This window comes from Poromitra crassiceps, assembly GCF_964638095.1.
Source record: "Poromitra crassiceps genome assembly, chromosome: 1".
Classification (NCBI taxonomy): domain Eukaryota; kingdom Metazoa; phylum Chordata; class Actinopteri; order Beryciformes; family Melamphaidae; genus Poromitra; species Poromitra crassiceps.
Genome location: NC_139623.1, coordinates 62,984,326 through 62,991,479, shown reverse-complemented (window position 1 = coordinate 62,991,479; position 7,154 = coordinate 62,984,326). Strand labels below are relative to the sequence as shown.

Genomic DNA, 7,154 nt, shown 5'->3' with positions numbered 1-7,154 from the left:
AGCTAGCCAGTAGGCTACCCTCCCTACTGTAACCTAGATCCGGGCACTGCTGTCGACTCAACAAACAATGTGAAACTGCCATGGGTGTAGCATTACATAGCATAACTGCTATGTTTTTAACTTTATGTTACCGGTTCGCATGTTGTGGAGTGGATGGGAACTCTGTGGGTTCGGCTCCACGGTAAAAACAACAAACAAAACAGCAACACATAGCGTTAACGTTATTGAATGGATTTTTGTTTATCAGAGAGGAACAAGGCAAGCTAACTAGCTAACGCTAATTTTGGCTAGTGCCTGACTTGTCTCTAAAAAAAACAAGTGGACAAGCTTTTTTACTTTTGTTAACAATGGTGATTCTGCCCTGCAGTTGGAGACTACCTAATGCTACAGCAGTCCGAGATGTCTTGAATGCGGTTATTTGAGATGGGTGAGTAACATTAGCCAATTTATAATTGCAAGAGGCTGATGTTAACGTTAGCTAGCTATGACAATAAATCGGGTGGGGAGTAGATAACCTCAGCCTTTAGCAACTTTGCTAACGCTTAATGTTTAGCAGTGATTTTATGATCTAGACGATACAAACAAGGTATTGATCATATAACGTTATGGATTGTTTTCTGATCCAAGGAGTCAGGAGGTGGGAAGACATGTTTTAGTGGAGGAAAAAACAGCTGCAAGTAATGTATTTAACGCTAAGTAGCGCTACCATCATGTTCAATGAAGCCAGCCTTCCCTATTTGGCTGGCTAGCTACAACGTGAACGTAACTGCAAGGAGGAAACTCTTTAGGATTATTATCAATCCCGTTTTTTGATTTAAAGTTGGAGTTGGTGGAAAACCTGGGATTGATGCTTTTTGGCGTGGAAAGTGCATGGTCATGGGCCAGGAAGTTATCCACATCACCACATCAAGGGTAACGTTACGTTATTAAAAATATTCTGGCTGGCAGTGTTTGTAGCTAGTGCATGTCAGTGACATACAGTATGCATCTGCCAGGCTGTGATGCTGTTGAAGTTGGTTGTGTGTGTGTGTGTGTGTGTGTGTGTGTGTGTGTGTGTGTGTGTGTGTGCTGCGTGTGTCTGTGTGTGTGTGTGTGTGTGTGTGTGTGTTGCGTGCGTGCGTGCGTGCGTGCGTGTGTGTGTGGATGATGTAGACTAGCCTATATTTTGGGGATGGTATGGACAGATATTTGGTTTAATGATATGTTGTGTACAACATGGACTTAAGCATTTGGATGTGATGTGCCCCCTTATGACATCACTGATGACATCGTCAGTGTGTGTGTGTGTCCCCTTATGACATCAGTGTTGACATAATCAGTCTTATGCCTCTGTGTGTGTGTGTGTGTGTGTGTGTGTGTGTGTGTGTGTGCGCCTGATGACATCACTTCCAGTTGAGTGACATCACTTCCTGCACGAGTTGCACCTCGGGGCGAGCTGCAGAGTGAAGTAATTGGCGGCAGCTGGCATTTTTCGGGATTGGTGGTGCCGAGCAAACCCGAGGGGCGAAGGGACACAGACGGGACCACAACGGGGGGAAACAGCCCTTGGAGTAAGCACAGGATCAATGCTCTCAATGCATCAGAAAAGGAGAGGTCATCTCCTAGATCCTGAATCCTTGCGTGTGAGTAATCTGTTAGCCTGGCCAGCTGACTCACTCACCTGTTCTCTCCCTTCCAGTTTGGGCTGCCGAACGAGCCGTCATCGTGGAACCCTGTGGTCAAGATAGGACTCCCGTTGCTCGCCATCCCCATCTCCAAGCGCTATCCAGCGTCTCCAGGCGCCATCTCCCTCTCAAACGCTATCTAGCGTCTGCAAACGCCATCACCATCTCCAAACGCTATATCTAGCATCATCAATGTCATCGCCCACGCAGGACGCACAGCCAACACGCCGCAGGTAGGTAAAACTACAGTATACAAAAACTGCTTTGATGTAGTAATTTTACAAAGTTTCAAATTAATTCCTGAATTTTCTTTTGTTAATAACAATCTCATGAGTAATAGTTGTTTGTCAAATTGTATTTGCCATAAAAAATGTTTAGAGTGATAACACGTTATAGACTAGAGGCTATTTTGCACGGATACAGTATATAGGTGTGCCTTGAGATTTTGTCTCGCCCCTTTGGGTTCGCAAACCACTGCCTGAGACAACATATTACTACCGTTTCAGGCACCTCAGTTGCAGCTCCGAACTGTGCCCTCCCATCCCACCAGTTGTGACCCACTCTGCATCCTCACTCAGACTCAGGAAAGGCCAGTTTGCCGACAAGGCTGCCACAATCAGGTCCTGGGAGGACGACCTAAGCCACCCGCCCATTCGCAAAGAGAATGCCCAAGGGAAGCCTGCTACCGCCTGTGTTCCCAAACTGTCCTCCAGAGACGCCATTGGTAGGTTTTTCCCCCAGTCGTCTTATTCCTCAGCACAAATGGACAATAATGTTATTTCTGTGTCCGTGTCTATTTCAGTGAATCAGATTTTTATTCATTACTTTATTATTACTTATGTTAACTTTCTAATAGTTTATTTGACTACCAGCTCTATTATGAGAGCACAATGCTTACTGATGCATTTCATAAACACTGATAAACTGTATACTGTACAACAGGCTAGACAGACTGCAGTTCTGCGGGGGTATTGCGAGAAAAACGGCAATAGGTCTTTAAGCTTATTATTATGTCCATTAATTTTGCCTAATGTCAACATTGTTTGAGCATAAATAGCCCAATCTGCGAACCCAGAGTCTTTTTCGGCACGTAAATAGACTCTGGGACAGCCGTAACTTTTTTTTAGGATTCCTGTACAGTGCGGATCTTCCGCCCGGGACTTCCACTTCCGCGCAGCGGTGCCTTTTAAAAACATACATTGCGTCGCTTTTATTTTGAATACTAAATGTCAAAATGTGTATATAATATATTCACTAGCGTTCAGGAACGGGACTCTTATATTCACCGGTACAACAAAAGTGCACTGCGCGGAGGCAGAAGTCCCGGGCGGAAGATTCACGCTGTACAGGAAGCCTAAAAAAAAGGTACGGCTGTCCCAGAGTCCCAGATTGTGAATAGCCTAACCTACTTACTCATAAACTGTAGGCACGGAGCATTCCTCCTGTTGCAGTCGTGGATCGTATAGGCTACTTTTTTACTTTCACTTATGCCTTTCACCTTGCTGTGTGAGGTGGTTTCCTCTTTTCTTTTTTTAATGAATGAGCTGAGCTTCAATCTGTCTTCCCGCGGGGACTTTTTAAGACAGATGTCGATTCGGTGCTATGACTACCTCCACTGGCGGAATGAAAGGCGTAACAAAATGACACTCTATTACGTTCCTGTGACTTTTAGACAGGAGGCGAGGCGTAACGATGCCACAGTGATTGCGGCTTTCACAGGCTGTGTAAAAGGGTCTTAGGTCTGGAGTAATCTCTGGGCTTCTGCAGCCAAGCAAAGACCAACAGATGTAGCCTATAGAGGGGGAAAACACCGCCTACCTCAAAACTTCACTATAGAAAAAAATAACAACATTGCAACAAAATCAGCATCTGTGTATGAATTTCTAAAATCCAATATAACTTAGGCATAGCATTACTTCAACGTAACACATATTACAGGCACATTGCTAAATGTGCTTGAGAAATTAAATGGTACAAAGAACTGAGCAAGTACAAACAGGGATGCAAACACCGTGCATGGCGATTTTTTTCCCATGTAAATTTAGGTTGGTATTTAGGTATTTTCCTGGGATGCGTTTTGTGGCAGGCTGATTGCATGTTCCTTTGCATCTACATTAAACTAAGATATAGATTTTTTTCTTTTAATATTTGCTTGGTTATTTTTGCAGACATTAACATTTTTGGTGGGCTGAGCATTGCTTGTGCCTCCTTTTGGATTCAGTTCTGTTTGATGTCAAATGTCTCTTTTGTGACGTCATGCACATAGCAGTGTGAGCTGTGGTTGGTCTAATGTGGGGACAGACAGACAGACAGATAAATGCCCTCACTAGCTAATCATCTATCATCTATATTGTAGATCATCTCTGTCCTCCTATCCCTTCACTCTTCCATTCTCTCCTCTTTTTTCCCCAGAAGATGCAATGTACACTGAGCCCTGGGAGGAGGACGGTGCACCTTTGAAGAAACAGAAGCTTCTGGAGCTCTGCAAGTTCAAAAGTGGAGACGAGTGTCTGTACCAGTACCATCACTCGACAATGCAGTGCAAGTGAGTTTTTTAACAAACAAAAAAGGGACAAAGGCATTTTTTTTTAATCACTCAAGGCATTAGACTTAATTTAATGTGGAGCTAAATTGCTTAAAAATTAATTAATATTTATGTCTTGTTTTTCTTTCTGTAGGACATTTCCCACCTGCAAATTTTGGGATAAATGCCACTTTGTCCATCCGAACATGATGCAAGGTGCACCAAGCCAGACTGTCCTTTCACTCATGTCAGCAGCCACAAAAGCACAGTAGCCTCTCCGCCCAGGCCAGGTGAAGTCTCATTCTCACTGTGACTAATACTACTACTAACCCCTGGCTCTTTGTCAGGAGATCACACATATGAGATCACACATATGAGATGACACAGACTCATATTTATGCCTCCGCTGGCGATAGCTGAGCCGGAGGCATTATGGTTTCGGGTTGTCTGTACATCCGTCTCATGTTCGTTAACGCGATATCTCAAGAACGCCTTGAAGGAATTTCATCACATTTGGCTCAAACATGCACTTGGACTCAAGGATGAACTGATTAAATTTGTGACCTAACAAATGCCATTTTCTACCTCGTTAACGCAATATCTCAGGAACGCCTCGACTGAATTTCATCACATTTGGCTCAAACATCCATGTGGACTCAAGGATGAACTGAATACATTTTGGTGGCCAAAGGTCAAGGTCACTGTGACCTCACGAATGCCATTTTCAAGCTCGATGCCATATCTCAGTAACGCCTGAATTTCTTCACATTTGGCTCAAACATCCAAGTCTGGACATGCATGGATGTCGACTGCTCACTTGTTGGCGGAGGCATATATCCGCAGTGCGGTCGTTCTTCTAGTTAGAAATGTGTGTTTTATTCCTACTCATGCCTTCACTCAGGAAAATATACGAGCATTGGAGGGGAAAAAGTGCATTCCAATAAATGTTTTTCCTCTTGTCTGTTTGCTGCCCAGTGTAAACGCGATGGATCTACCTTCTACCACAGTCACCACAGCTGTGCCTCCGAGACATGCTCTGAAGTGGACTAAAACTCAGAGCAGGTGAGCAGAGCGGGGATAATGCAGACAGCCCAGTGATTTCACCATCATGGGGAAAAAGATGACAACGTGCCAGACGTGCCATGTTTCAGGCCACGGCATCGAAACAGTGACTCTTTGATGGAGGCGGTAGATGTTTGTTTCAAGACTTTCTTTGTGTTTGACATCAATTACACCAAGCGGTGCCTCCCCACCTGGGAATTTCTCCAGCATGCGGTGTATCATATTGACGGACATGAGACCCCATCTGATTCTTTAAGACAAGTGTTTTCAACCTGCACCTATATAGATATAGATATATATATATATATATATATATATATATATATCTATATATAGATATAGATATATATAGATATATATAGATATAGATATTGATATATAGATATACATATTGATATATAGATGTGTGTGTGTATATGTGTGTGTGTGTTAAAGCAGTGATTCTTAACCTTTTTCATATCAAGGACCCCTAATTCAGTCCACATTAGATGTACAGACCTTAGATGTACACTACAGAGATGTACAGTCTCTTGAACTCAAATCTGAGAATGTTTTTATTGTCAGATATCATTTTGTCCAGAAGCCCATGATGGTATGTAGGTAGAGAGAGAACAGAGAATCTAATCTAAATACTTGCAGTATTATACTTTCTCTAATTGTGTCAACGTCTTGTAAATGAAATAATGCTGAAGTTTAACAATTCATCAGTTATAACTCCCTCAAGGACCCCTGGTGGTCCCCAAAGCCCACGTTACAAACAGATTGATACATTTTATTTTTTTTATACACTGATTTTATGCTATGCTTATGCTATTCACTGTTTGTGTTTAAGAAGCTGTTCCATCAACTGGTGTTTTTATATACAGCCATTTTGCAAGATACTGAGGGAAGTAGATATACTGAGATTATATGCATCCAAACCTGAGCAATGTGATTTGTTTGTTGGTTTATTTAGCCTGCCTGTATACACAAAGCCACATTAGAGGTACATGGCTTTGTGTGTACCCTTGTGCAGCTGTACATTTTGTAAAATGTAATTAAATGCACATTTACAGTGGCCTTTTTTGTATAGTGTGTTTGTATGATTATGGGAAATTATTATTAATCAAACAAAATAATATTTGTAATAATAATAATAACAATAATAATAATAGTTATATAATAATAACTATTATTATTATTATTATAATTATTATTATTATTATTATTATTATTATTATTATTATTATTATTATTATTATAGCCCAGAATATGGGTAATGTTTAACCCAGCAATAAAGTTAATTTCACTCAAGGTTGGGTCAAATGAACACCCCAGCAAATAGCCCAATGTATGGTTAATATAACCCAGCAATAGAGTTAATGTAACTCACTAGGTGGGTCAAATGAACAACCCAGTATTATGGGCTAAATAGTAAAACCCAGCACCTGGGCTAAATCAGCCCACCATGTGTCCTGTCCAATAGTGACCCAGGGGGGGGGTTAAGGTTGGGTTGTTTTTTAGCCCAGTAGTTTTAAGAGTGTAATAATATGTTTAAATATAATAATGTAATATAATATAAATATCAATCTTGAGTTTTATATTTGTTAATAATCTGATTTTTTAACATTTTTTTAAATTTGTTGATTGTTTTACACATTTTTATTTCATTTTCTAGTCCATTCCATAATTTAACTCCTTTAACTGTTATACATCTTTGCATTGCATTTGTTCTGGTTTTTGTTGTTGTAGTTGTGAACATGCAGATTCCTCTTAGGTTATAAGTGCTTTCTCTGGTTCATAGCAGGCTATGTGATTGTGACGCTGCTCCTTTCAGCAGCAGGACAGCTCCTCTTCCACTCAGTGCGCTGTGCGCGGCTGCGCGGCTGCCGTGCTGGCTGACTGTCTGTCTCTCTCTGCTGCTG

At 41.5% G+C, this 7,154-nt stretch overlaps 1 long non-coding RNA gene across 1 annotated transcript; it reads left to right on the top strand.

Annotated features, from left to right (window-relative positions):
• Positions 1-857: 857 nt before the first annotated feature.
• On the top strand, positions 858-2,267 carry LOC310775801. The gene is made up of 4 exons (XR_014552680.1): positions 858-912; positions 1,393-1,550; positions 1,679-1,897; positions 2,171-2,267. It is a non-coding gene; the product is annotated as an uncharacterized lncRNA (long non-coding RNA).
• Positions 2,268-7,154: the final 4,887 nt, after the last annotated feature.